The following is a 14184-nucleotide window of genomic DNA, read 5'->3' as shown; positions in this document are numbered from 1 at the left end:
TACTGATATCTGTCTGTTATGATTTGAAAGTCTCATGATTTAAAGTGTGGGCCTGTGAAGGAGAGGCCCTTGGAAAACAACATATTTTTTTAACTTTGTTAAATTACTTATTTTAAAGAGATTGCAACATTATACTTTTTAAAGAATTGCTCAATTAATTTAACACATTTATTATGCATACAATAAAAACGTCAACAAATATATTGATCCTGGTTTAACCAGCGACCTTTACTCTTTTGTTCATAAGTTCTGTTTCAGAAAACTTGTCAGTAGTTTAACAACTATTTGAATTTTAGTAATGTTTATGGATACCAAATTGGTTGATACGAGAAATAATTTTAAAACTGTAATTGAACTTCAACTTATATTAATTATCTGATTCCAGTGGCCAGTTGGAATAGATAATCAACAAAGTTTCCATTTTGCAGCAACAGGGTAAAAGGTTTCTACAATAATTCGTCTTATGTCTGAGTCTAGTTCTGCCTTATCAGCTTTGTTTCGGAATGTGTTCAATACATTACGTTTTTTATTCATTATTACTATACAATACATAGATTTAAGAATAAATGAAACAAATAATACAACATTGACCTAAAAGCGCAGACAGATTTTGCAACCCTGACCTCCTCAGGAAGGTTGTTTACGACCAGCAGTGATGCCTCTGAGGGTCTCGGGTGCAGGACGGGGTATAGGTACAAGGTCACAAACATATCTTAACATACCAGCAATACAATTTAAGAATGTATTCTTAAAGCAATATAATCTTATTTTCTTCTAGTGGCGCTATGCAGAGCCGGCCTGACCCATTAAGCGACATAAGCGGCTGCTTAGGGCCCCGCAGCCACTAAGGGCCCCCTAGCAAAAAATAAAAAAATGAAACATTTAAAATAAAAATGAAAATAAAATAATGATCTCAGTACACCATCGCCGTGATAAGTATGTTTAATTAATGTTGTTAATATGCCAAGATTGCCTACCCTCAAAGTCATGTATTATATTATTGAGTCAATAATATAATACATTAACACCTGTTAAGCCCTGGAGCCCCCCCAACGTCTTTTTTTCGAGACTATGTCTCAGGGCTTCTTAACATTTATGAAACTATTCATGCGTAGCACCAGATTAACGGGAAGAATCTCAGCTAATTGAAGATATGAACCGTTTTTATCAAAACAAAACACAAGTCTCATAAGAAGCGTCTAAATGACCCCTGAGCGAAAAAATGCAAACTGACTTTGGCCCAGAACTCAAGATAAAGATACCCTTATTACTTATCGTAACTTCACAATATATCCGATTAAAGCTGAGGCTCCACAGATTATATAGGTATAGTATCATCACTGAGCGATCCGAACTCGCGACAGGGGAAGAAATACAGACATCACAACACGTAGCATTATGGAGCAAAAACGGCACATCGTCTCACCTTAGCTGTTATTCTGATCAAAAGGCGCGTTCAATGGCATTAAAACGAGAAAAAACGCGGCTGAATCGGTTAATCCATAGGTTAATAATGTGCCTGTCGCTTTGAAAACAATATTTATAATCCATAATTCCATTTTTATGTAAAAATCGGAGAAAAAAAGTTAGCTGCTAATGGTAGCCACCAGAGTGTATGCAGCTTCCGGTTTTGGCTATGCGTCACTCTCACTTCTTATTTGGTAACGTGTTTGTGTGTGTAGAACTTACCCTCGATTCCATTGGCTCTAGCGTTAATAAGAGATTTCAATCGTCAAAATCGACCAAGGGGGGCCAGAGATATGGAAAATCCACCCAAATTACCCAGAAGTGGTTTTTTTGTTGCTAAATCTCTCTAAAAAGGTCAAATTTCACTTGTTTTGCATCAATCTTGATACAGGGTACTTATTATATGTTGTACTTTGGATTCCTAAAGCTTTTAGTCTACTAACCCATCATCCAAGGGTAGTTTTTACTATAAGTAACAAATATTTTTTGGACGGACACTATAATTTACAGTTTTTTACTATATTCAATCTGAATTTTCTTTAAAATAAACAACATCTATATTGATTCTGACTTTTCTACATCCAACTCACAGGTTTATAATTACTTTGAGAACAAAGATTATTAATTTAACCATTTTAGAAGGGAAGATATGGTCATTTGTTCTGGGAATGTCATTTTCGAGCCTGAGACCTGAAAAACAGGCTCAGGGTGGAACAGGTTTTAACCGTGCTTTACCTGAACCTCATCATGACACTAGAGAGGACGGCAGGTATGTAACTTCCCGTGTTCAGTGAATGCAACAGAGGCAAGACACCAGATCAACCAGACAGTTGAATGGAAATCAACATATGTCTTATTGGCTGACAGGTACCTATCCTGTGAGCTATGACAATGTTTAAACTGTCAGTTTTTGAAGATCCTGGAAGACCTTCCAGTTGCCAAGCCAAGTCCCTATCGACTTCGCCACCACCGCCCCCAACACTCACATTTAAAACATATAATTAATAAATGGGTGAAAATTGCTTGTGCCCATTATGGGCAGTATTAATATATATACCCACATGCCAGCTAAGGTCAGAAGAGCTTTATTTAACAGCTGGTCTTATGTTTGTGACCCCTGTGATAACATTACATTACATTAATCGATAAGCCTGAAACATGCACTTGTCAAGGTTCAGAGGCACATTTTGCAAATATGGCAGTAGCCATCGATCAGCTTAAGATAAGATATACTTTATTGATCCCAAGTTGGAACATTTGCGTTACATCAGCATGTGTAACAGTTAAATATGCAGTTGTGTTTATTTGAAAATCATTTAGTATAATCACACAAATTCTGTGTTTTATATTCAACAATTCTGTGTTCTTTATTTATTTATTGTTCAATACCTGACAAGGCCGGAGATGAAATATCTACATACATCTTATAAGAGTATAATACATTATGTATAATATCAGTTAAAATAAGTGCTTCAACATAGTTAACATTGCTGGAGGTTTGCACAAATATTGATAGATGTCTTGTAATGCACTACTGAGGAACCTGCAACCCAAGTTTTTCATTCAGTGCAGAACTACACCACAGTTGTGTAGGCCTATATGATATGTCAATAAACCTTAGAAAATCTTGAAATCTTGAAAGGGATGTGCAAAATAGTCATTATATACAGTCTTTAATTAACTATTAGTAGAGAATAACGAGTATTGAATATACTTTATAGGGATCGTATTAATATCTAATAATAAAAATAATTAAATTCAATAACATGCTTTAACCACCAGGTGTCCCTTTATATCAGCTGTGCACCTTTATGGTGTAAATACGGCCTATCTACCAATTGGATCAAATATAAAAGTGAACCGAATTAGTGTTGATACTGCAAGGAGACGTATTGTGTGAAAATAAATGTAAGATGTTGTTTAATGGCTGATATATTTATGATCCACGTCACGTTTTCAGTTCCTCATGTTTGTCTAGAGGTCTTCTCATCAGGGCTCTATAAATACAGAACTACGGCAGATATGGCCTTTATGTGATGACGTTCAAAGAGAAAAGCAAGCACACTCGGAATAAAGTATTATTATTTTTTTTTTTTTAAATGTTTTCGGTCTGTTTCCGGTATTTGTTAATGACGATGTGCTGTGAGATGTGAGACTGGAATTGCACAGGGGAAAATAACGTAGGCTATCTTTAGATGCGGATTTTGTTAAACTAATATGTTTGCGCTGTGAACCAACACTATACATTGACGGGGAAGGGGGTAGCAATAAAGATAACACCATTAAACAGTTACACAACATAACAGAAATAATATCGATAGCAGCGTCCCTAGCAACCACCTTGGTAACAATGAAAACGTCGCGATTTCCTGAAGTAATCATCGTAATAACTAGCTAACTAAAGATCATGTACATCCACTGCACACATAATCTGAAATAACAACTCATATTTCTCGCATCAAATGACATCAAAAGGCATTTTAATGGCCAAACTAACTTTAAAATAGGCATTTTCCACCGAGAATAAAACGAAGTTCGGCCATGTTTTATTTTTCTGCAGGGAGAAATTTGAAGATCATGTGACATAGACGCCAGCCATCGGAATGAATGGTGAAAAAAACGGGGTTTGTCAAACAGAGCACATGTTGTAGTCCAAACGATAGCTGGAGATTCTGGGTAGTGTAGTTTCTTCTGCCATCCTTTACTCAGGAAAAATATTTGTTTCTCCGAATCGAAGGGGAAAAATACAAAAGCATTGCAGACAATTTAAACCAATCAATGTTGTGTAATTAACAACGATAATCTGGTGTTTTTTAGTCGATGAGTAGTGCAGATATCACTGTAAAATCAATCGACACTAAGAGGAATACTTACTTCGGGTGTACAATTCTCCGTTATCCAATGGGAATGGACGCTCACATTGCCTTTAAGGGCAGCCGACACAAACGAATGCCGTGCTTCCATGAGCGTCAAATCCCGACACAGATGGGAATACATTGCAATCAGTTGAAAGCTATTTGCGTCCCTTTATGACGCTGAAGGAGCCTAGGAGCGTCACAATTGGACGCCACGGACACTGACCAAACGTCGCTATTGGACGCTTAGGGAGTGAGAGTGTGTTGACTTCAGCGTCATCTTACCAGTTCTGAAGATGTGTTGGTATCCTGCCGACAACGCCAATTTGTGGGGGAAACTTCTGTGTAGCAATGCAGGAGGAGTCACCGACTCAAAGGAGACACGAGGAGAGCTGGAGCTTTGATGTCAAACACTGATGGGTTTGTTTGGAGCGTCGGCCGGAGAATTCACAAAACAAGTCCAAGAGCCAGAGGTTCTGACTTCACGGTAGAGTTGCCACGTCAATTCTGAAGAACTCTCCCCAGACACATGTATTTAGCTAGTTCAGAGAGAATAATCAACATGCTGCATAACAAGAATCATACACCTCTATCATTTTCATTACTGACAAACCGGAAGAGGCGCGGCACTCGACTCGGGATCGGGAGAGAATGTTTGTTTGTTTTCTAAGGCTGCGGCCCCACGAGGACGAATTCGGTCGTTTGCGTTACTGTTTAGTGTCATATAGACCGTTCGGCCACACGAGGACGACCGAATATGGCACTAAACGACTGAGGAAACGACAACGGGTCCCAAGGTGGATAGAAATGCATACGCCACTCTCTGGGGGGTCAAACAGCTCCGTGTGTGCGCCCTATACGGACATTTTCAGATCACTGATAGTGATTGCGCAATAGCCCCGCCTCTCCCCACCTCTTCTGCTCACCTCCGCTTACCCCGCGCCAGTGCTGAAGTGTTTCGCCACCAACAACAATAACAATGGCGGATCGCAGAGTTGCTATCGTGCTCCGGACGCTATTGACCATGCTACAGTTGTTTGTGCAACATCTGCAGCAATAATGATGAGGCAATAGCCCCGCCTCTCCCCACCTCTGCTGCTCACCCCCACGTCAAAGTAAACTGCATCCTGAATTCAGATTATTTATCTTTCTCTCGCGAGTGAAGTCTAATCTGACAGGACGGAGACACGCAGCTCTGCCCACCTACAGCTCCTCCCGCTGCAGCAAAACACACACTTCAAGTCAGATCATCACCCTTAGCTATTTTAATTACCTCTCAAACTCCCTAAACTAGTTATAAATATGTTTATTTTTTACTGTCGGCCGGGTCACTCATTACTGGATCAGCTGCTGCATGAGACAGACACTGACGCTGTCCGAAGAGAAGGAGGAAAAAGAGAGGCTCCGTGTATTTTATCATTATATTATATAGAGTCGTTATTCATTTGTTTTAAAGCTCAATAAATAACAAAGAAGACCTTTGACCGGCACTTTTATAATTTTGTCCGGAAGATTTCAACTTTAATACACGCTGACTGGCGAAAAACTCTGCCCGGTTCCCTCGGCCCCCACCGCGGAGAATAAACAGAAGGGCAACCATGACAACCATGCTTCTTCGCTGCTTTTGTGGAGGAAGTTACAGCGCCACGTAGAGGCTCCTGCATATGTACTGCAGCTTCTCCAGCGGTTGGAGCTAAACGGAGCGGTCTCGTGTGGGCAGACACTATCCGGATAATTATTGCATGTGGACGGAAGCCGTTTGCGATTGCGTTTGCGTTAATCCTATGCGTTTAGCCGTTTTCGTCCTCGTGGGGCCGCAGCCTAAGTCATTCATTCATTACACGTTTGTTTTGTCAAGTTTTTCTTTTCGTCAAGTGTGCTGTGTTGTTTTGTTTGTTTTTTCTGGAGCCTGCCAAGCTCACATCAGTGAACAATAAGGCAAGATGACGATGGGGAAGAGGACTGCTGTGCTGTTTTTGCTAATGCTAATAACATCTAGCATTCGCTGTTTACAAAGCGAAGCCAACGCCGGGATAGCCGCGGGAAGCGAGCAGGAGCTGCGGCTCTACGACAGGGAATGTTTGCTGTCCTTACGGAGAAGAGCTGCCCCGGAACCGAGCCTGCTGGACTACGTCCCGGAGGAGCTGCTAAAACGGCCGCGGAAACGAGGGAGGAGAGGCTTTTCTAGGTCAAGGGCACAAAGCGCCTCGACCAGCTGGATGTTTCGTTCAGAAAATCTCCTGTTCATTTCCCCAATGACACTGTCCAATGTGCTGAAGAAGAGCCGCTTGCACAATAGAGGCTTCTCAATACTCAAATTTCCCCTCCTCGACTCCTTGGTCCTCCGGTAGAAATGAATTTCAGTGCGCCATTTTGAAGGATATCTCATTTCTCTAAATGCACACCGAGAACCGAGGATCGAGTGTCGAGGAGGCTCTCTGGAGGAGCTATAACCGAGGATACACTGATGGTTCCTCCACGGCTCCTCCGCAGATGCATTTCCGGGAACGGTGGAGGCGTGACGCACGGCTGGACTTATCTCAGCCAATGACAGCTCTGCATGCATCCTCTGGATATTATTTTAGAAACTACTTTCATCGCGTCGCGATGTTTACAGTGAGAACAGCTGTGAGGTCCGTGCAGAAAGCAGAGCAGTGTGTATAATATATATCACTGAGTATAACAGGCCTACTCTCTTTATTTGCTTTAGTTTAGTAGATATCTACAAACAAAGAGTCGATATTTTTCTAAAACCATTTAGTGCTTCACATAATAAAATACACAACGGCTGTAGCCTGATATGCTTTAGGACAGGGGTCAGCAACAGGCGGACCGCAGTCCGGATCCGGACCCAGACGCCGACCTATACGGACCCGGAGCTATAATCAATACATTAATAGGGGATTTTTCGGCGCCTCCCGCTTTTTTAACGCTGATTTGGGTGACTTGTGTAATTCGTTGAGAACCGAAGAGTTTTCGTTTTGGGGGTGGGGGGGAGGGAGTCCGTCTGTCAGTCCGACTGACGGACAACTTCTCACTTCACAAAAGAAGAAGAAATCTAGACCGCAAAAATAATTAAACATGCGAGTACCTGTTTTTCCTGGCCAAGGACAGGTTCCTTGAACACAACACGAGCGTAACGTGTCTTCCGTGTATTCACGTGGTTTATGTCTCGTCTGAAAGGAGTGCTGAGCACTTGAACGCCGCTCCAGCCCTTAAAATATTGCATATAAGGATAATAATCCATAAGGAGCCGTACACATGCCGCAGTGTTTGCGTGGCGGTGTCTTTAGTTGTAAACACAGTGGCGATCTGTTGTTATTAGCATCTGGTTAGCTAGCTATGCTAACAAATTTAAAGAGCTTTTCTACAACCAGGTGGAAGAGAGCTAGATGTTGAGGCTTAAATCAACACATCCTCACTCCCAGGTCGGCCTATGTTGACGTTATGTCAAGTCCCCTGCCGGCTTTTTCCAACGCAAGGGGGGGGGCCTTAGCGTCCATTTTCAACGTAAGGGGGGGGGCCTTAGCGTCCATTTTCAGCTTTCCGGGATGTCCATGTGCTTCTATGGACGCTCATGGAAGCACGGCATTCATTTGTGTCGACTGCCCTTAAAGGCAATGTGAGCGTCCATTCTCATTGGATAGCGGAGAATTGTACACCCGGAAGTAAATATTCCCCTTACTGACGATTGATTTTACAGTGATATCTGCACTACTCATCGACTAAAAAACACCAGATTATCCTTGTTAATTACACAACATTGATTGGTTTAAATTGTGTGCAATGCTTTTGTATTTTTCCCCTTCGATTCGGAGAAAAAAATCTTTTTTCGGAGTAAATGATGGCAGAAGACACTACACTACCCAGAATCCCCAGCTATCATTTCTCCCTGCAGAAAAAGAAAACATGGCCGAACTTCGTTTTATTCTGGGTGTAAAATGCCTATTTTAAAGTTAGTTTGGCTATTAAAATGCGTTTTGATGTCATTTGATGCGAGAAATATGAGTTGTTATTTCAGATTATGTGTGCAGTGGATGTACATGATCTTTAGTTTGCTAGTTATTACGAAGATTACTTCAGGAAATTGCGTCCAACGTTTTCATTGTTACCAAGGTGGTTGCTAGGGACGCTGCTATCGATATTATTTCTGTTATGTTGTGTAACTGTTTAATGGTGTTATCTTTATTGCTACCCCCTTCCCCGTCAATGTATAGTGTTGGTCCACAGCGCAAACATATTAGTTAACAAAATCCGCATCTAAAGATACGTTATTTCCCCCTGTGCAATTCCAGTCTCACATCTCACAGCACATCGTCATTAACAAATACCGGAAACAGACCGAAAACGTTTAAAGAAAATAAAATAATACCTTATTCCGAGTGTGCTTGCTTTTCTCTTTGAAAGTCATCACATAACGGCATTGTAATACACGGTTCGGCTGCATTAAATATTACATATCTGCCGTAGTTCTGTATTTATAGAGCCCTGATGAGAAGACAAACATGAGGAACTGAAAACGTGACGTGGATCATATATCAGCCATTAAACAACATCTTACATTTCTTTTCACACAATACGTCTCTTTGCCGTATCAACACTAATTCGGCTCACTTTTATATTTGATCCAATTGGTAGATAGGCTGTATTTACACCATAAAGGTGCACAGATGATATAAAGAGACACCTGGTGGTTAAAGCATGTTATTGAATTTCATTATTTTTATTATTAGATATTAATAGGATCCCTATAAAGTATATTCATTACTCGTTATTCTCTACTAATAGTTAATTAAAGACTGTATATAATGACTATTTTGCACATCCCGTTCAAGATTTCAAGATTTTCTAAGGTTTATTGACAGATCATATAGGCCTACACAACTATGGTGTAGTTCTGCACTGAATGAAAAACTTGGGTCGCAGGTTCCTCAATAGTGCATTACAAGACATCTATCAATATTTGTGCATACCTCCAGCAATGTTAACTATGTTGAAGCACTTATTTTAACTGATATTATACATAATGTATTATGCTCTTATAAGATGTATGCAGATATTTCATCTCCGGCCTTGTCAGGTATTGAACAATCAATAAATAAAGAACACAGAATTGTTAAATATAAAACACAGAATTTGTGTGATTATACTAAATGATTTTCAAATAAACACCACTGCAGATTTAACTGTTACACATGCTGATGTAACGCAAATGTTCCAACTTGGGATCAATAAAGTATATCTTATCTTAAGCTGATCGATGGCTACTGCCATATTTGCAAAATGTGCCTATGAACCTTGACAAGTGCATGTTTCAGGCTTATCAATTAATGTAATGTAATGTAATGTTATCAATTAACAACAGGAGGGGTCACAAACATAAGTCCAGCTGTTAAATAAAGCTCTTCTGACCTTAGCTGGCGTGTGGGTATATATATTAATACTGCCCATTATGGGCACCAGCAATTTTCACCCATTTATTAATTATATGTTTTAAATGTGAGTGTTTCCTGTCCCCTAAACCTCCAGGGATGTACACAGTTTAATACTGGCAACTTCTTATTATGGGAAATACGAAAACGTCTTTTAAAACTACAACTCCCAGTAGAGACGTGCCATAGAGAATATGTTGCGAAACAGAATAGCCAGCATGTGTAGTTCTGGGGACGGGGTGGGGGAGGGGGGGAACGCGGTGGACCCGTTCAAATCCAGTTTTGAACAGTCTGCCGTGGTTCCATCCCATTTCAAGTGCTGTTCGAGGCTCGGTAACCCTCGGAGCACACTCTCCAATCACAGAGCTTGAGGACTATCACGGGGTTTGTCAAACAGAGCACATGGTGTCGTCCAAACGATAGCTGGGGATTCTGGGTAGTGTAGTGTCTTCATTGCCTTTAAGGGCAGTTGACACAAACGAATGCCGTGCTTCCATGAGCGTCCATAGAAGCACATGGACATCCCGGAAAGCTGAAAATGGACGCTAAGGGCCCCCCCCTTGCGTTGAAAATGGACGCTAAGGCCCCCCCCCCTCGCGTTGAAAATGGACGCTAAGGCCCCCCCCCCTTGCGTTGGAAAAAGCCGACATAACGACATAACGTCAACATAGGCCGACCTGGGAGTGAGGATGTGTTGCTTAAATAACCTCAGCTCAGTGAGGTTAAGGCAAACCTTGATATGATCATTATAGTTATTAATGAGACTAAATGAAAAACTGGTATAAAATACTATATGACAGCAACAAAAAAGTTGTTAAAAATAACAAGAATAGAGTTTAAAACGGGAGTGATTTGTAAAATATCCAAAAAGAAAAATATGCTTACAGTTCTGTTTCATATGGATGTTGAGAGATGTATCCATAGATCTCTTAATGTTGCTCTCAAAGTGTACCAGATTGATGCTTTTAACTTCAATATTTTAAGCAAAGGTTGAGTTCAATAATTTGTACGACCCTCGGAGGATGTTGTAAAAATTGAAAGGAAAAAGGTTCCCCACCCCTGCTGTAAATAATAATAACCCTTGATTTTTAACTTAAAGGTGGGGTAGGTAAGTTTCAGAAACCTGCGCGAGATACACTTTTTGTTATATTCCATGGAATGCTCTTAACATCCCGATAGCAATGAATAGCTTAAGTGCTTTGACAAAAAATCCATAAAAAAATGTCATCTGTAGAAGCCGTAATACTGTAAAAAGTACAACTTGACTCCATGATCAGCCCAGATTTACAAACTCCTGGCAGGAAAAGCTCAAGCTCAATTCTCACACTGAATTTAACAAAAGTGAGTGGGGGACTGCAATATAAGAGGGAAAGAAAGAGAAACTGTTAAATTGTTATGATGTGTAAAGACTGATATTGTTCTATAATCGGCTGAAACTGTTAAGTCATGATGTGAAACGGTTAACAAAGAAAAAGGGAAACTCAAGCTGCTGCTACACTTTATTTGATTTATCTAAAATTAAGCACTTTTAAGATGCACATATTTTCAAAAGCTATTTTATTTATTTTCTCTATTTTATTTGTAAATGCAGCCCAAGAGGAACATTACACATATCCACAGTATTTAATGTTAATTGACAATAAATATTGTTGTTTTTGAATTGTACTTTCTTTATTTGATTGGCAGTCAGTTGTTGATTATGCAGACGTTGATAAAGCTACAGGTCACTTCAATATATATCACACTAATTCATGAAGTAAGTTAGACATTTTGATGTTCCGGACCTTTGCATGGGGACATTTTCTCTAACTGGACCTCGTTGAATTTTAGTTGAAGACCCCTGCTTTAGGAGCTGTAGGTGTGTGTGGTACAGTGTGTAGTGTAGGTGTGTGTGTGGTACAGTGTGTGTTGTACAGTGCGTAGATGCGGCGGACAGACGGGTCTCAGTTGGTTTGGTGTCCAATGCTTACTTTTAATACTTGTAAATACAACTTTTGGCCCGTAATTTCAATTCCCCATTTCAGCGACCAGAGAGAGGGGGGGGGGGATATATCCAGTCTCTGATTGTGTTACGTTATTATGAGAGTGCTCTCATACTTAAGTAAGTAAGTAAATATGTGGGGGAACAATGTTCAGCTGATCTAACAGAGATTATAAAATACAGCGCAATGACAAAACACTCGACAGCTGATGCAGCTGTTGCCACGTAATAATGAACGGACGTCGCTTTAATATGACCGCTCAGAGGAGAGGAGTTCTCATTTCTTTAAACGTCTGCTGCTTCCCCTCCTCTCTCCTCGGTTCCCCTCCTCGGTCCTCTGCTCGCATCTCCTGTGGGCGGGACTAAGTCTCGAGGAGGGGAGTCGAGGAGGGAAATGTAAGAATTGAGAAGCCTCTTCTGTCTCACTTCCTATGTCCTGCTGACCTATAGTACTCTCCACCACGCACTGCTTCAGGTGTGTAGGGACTTGGCGAGCTCTCTTCATTGGGGAAGGAGCTGCTGGTTCTGATGCATCAGCTGAGCTGCCAGTGGAACACTGTGCCCAAATGGCTTGGAAATCCGAGTCACTCCTGAGATGCTCCACGCAATCCAACACACTTTTAACAACCTTCACTCCAGTGTAGAGGTCTGTTTTTTTATCCTGCAAGACTTTGTTAGGAGGGTCCAGAAGGGCGAGGATTGTGTGGACCATAACCGCAGTAAACTTGAAGTGGGGCTCTTGAACTGCTTTTAGGAGACCTGCTGCCTCTACTCTTAGTTGGGTGGGAAGGCCACTGCTGTCAATCTCTGCAAGGAACTGCTCGACAGCGTCATTACTGTTGACTATGACTGACACGGTACCTAGGTGACCGGTCCACCTTTGGTCCAATAACCTGTTCAGTGTGTACGCTGCGGACATGGTTAGTTTTTTCAGAAACCGATAAAGCATGTCACACACATCAAAAAGGACTTGCAGAGTGTTCTCTGAGGACATGACCTGAATAACCACCAGATGTAATTGGTGGTTGAAGCAATGCACATATGGGACTTCTCTCTCAACTTTCTCCTGCAGTATTTTCTGTACGCCTCCTCTTTTCCCTGACATCACACTTGCGCCATCATAGCACTGGCTGAGGATTTTGTCTGTTGTTAAGCCTGCCTTTCTTAGCTCAGAAATGACAAGGTCTGTCAGACTTAGGGCATCACAATGCTTCGTAGTGGCCATTACCAGCAGTCTCTCACAAATATCATTGTTCTTATTTAGATAACGGACCACGATTGACACATTTTCACAACCTGTTGGATTCTTGGTCCCGTCCACCTTTAAAGTGTACCAGCTGTCTCCTATTTCTTCAACTATTTCACTGGTCACTATTTCACTCATGAGCCCTATTATTTCGTTTTGAATGTCATGTGACATTTTTCGGAATAGTGCTGAATGCCTTTGCTAAGGCCGGGTCTGTCCTCAGTGTATATTCCATCATGGACAAAAACAGTCCACTTTCCACGTCTTCTCTTGACTCCACAGCATCCAACGTCCCCCTGAGCGGTTGCTGGTGTGACACAAGGAACTCAATGATGTCCACGATCGCACTTAAATATTCGCGATTTATTTGCCCCTCATTAACAAGCGTGGAGACCTCAGATCCTGTAGCACTACGAGCATCATATTCGATCCAGAGAGCGTTGCATTTCAAATGTTCCTTGCATGTCTTGAAAAACCTTTGGTGCTATCAGTTGCACATTTCCAATTACAGAAGCCGGTTTGTGTGAAGGCTCTGTCTGCATTAGCACTACACCCTGTGTTACCCTTTCTACATGGAAAGCAAAATGCAGCATCAGCCACAACTGAATATTCCAGCCACTTTCTTCCATTAAATCAATTCTTGGTAAAGGTGCGTTTTTGGCCATTAATTATTCGGACAGGGTAGGACTGCAGGATAACCTGGGCTGGCCCCTCTGTTCCAAGATCGTCAGGCGCAGTGGCATTAAAGGGTGGAGCTGGGACATCTTCTCTGGCTGGTGGAGTTAACTCGCTCTGAACTAAATCCCTCTCTGGAAGCTCGGACTCCACAATGTCTTTGCTGCTGCCAGAACTACCAGCCTTCTTGTTGGACAACAACTTTCGGATATCCATCCTGATCTAAACGTGTCTTCTCTTTCTTCCTTTCCTTCTCACTGATCTCTTTGCTTCTTTATTCTGGATGTACCCCTGTTCTTTTCCTCTGATCTTTAATAACAGATAGTACATTATTAGATGGCTGCACTTTGGTTAACAGACTAACTTTGATTTCCTCAATTCATAAATTGACAGGCTCTGTAATTATACCATAACCTTTTCTCCTCTATCCCTTAACGCCTCTTCCTATACAGATGTACTTACTTGATTACTATCTACTCTAGTCACGTCAGGATTAAAGAAAAAATGAATCATTAATCATCATTAAAT

The sequence above is a fragment of the Pseudochaenichthys georgianus genome, chromosome 24, assembly GCF_902827115.2.
Source record: "Pseudochaenichthys georgianus chromosome 24, fPseGeo1.2, whole genome shotgun sequence".
Taxonomy (NCBI): Eukaryota; Metazoa; Chordata; class Actinopteri; order Perciformes; family Channichthyidae; genus Pseudochaenichthys; species Pseudochaenichthys georgianus.
The sequence above is the reverse complement of the archived record's forward strand: the minus strand, read 5'-3'. Positions refer to the sequence as shown.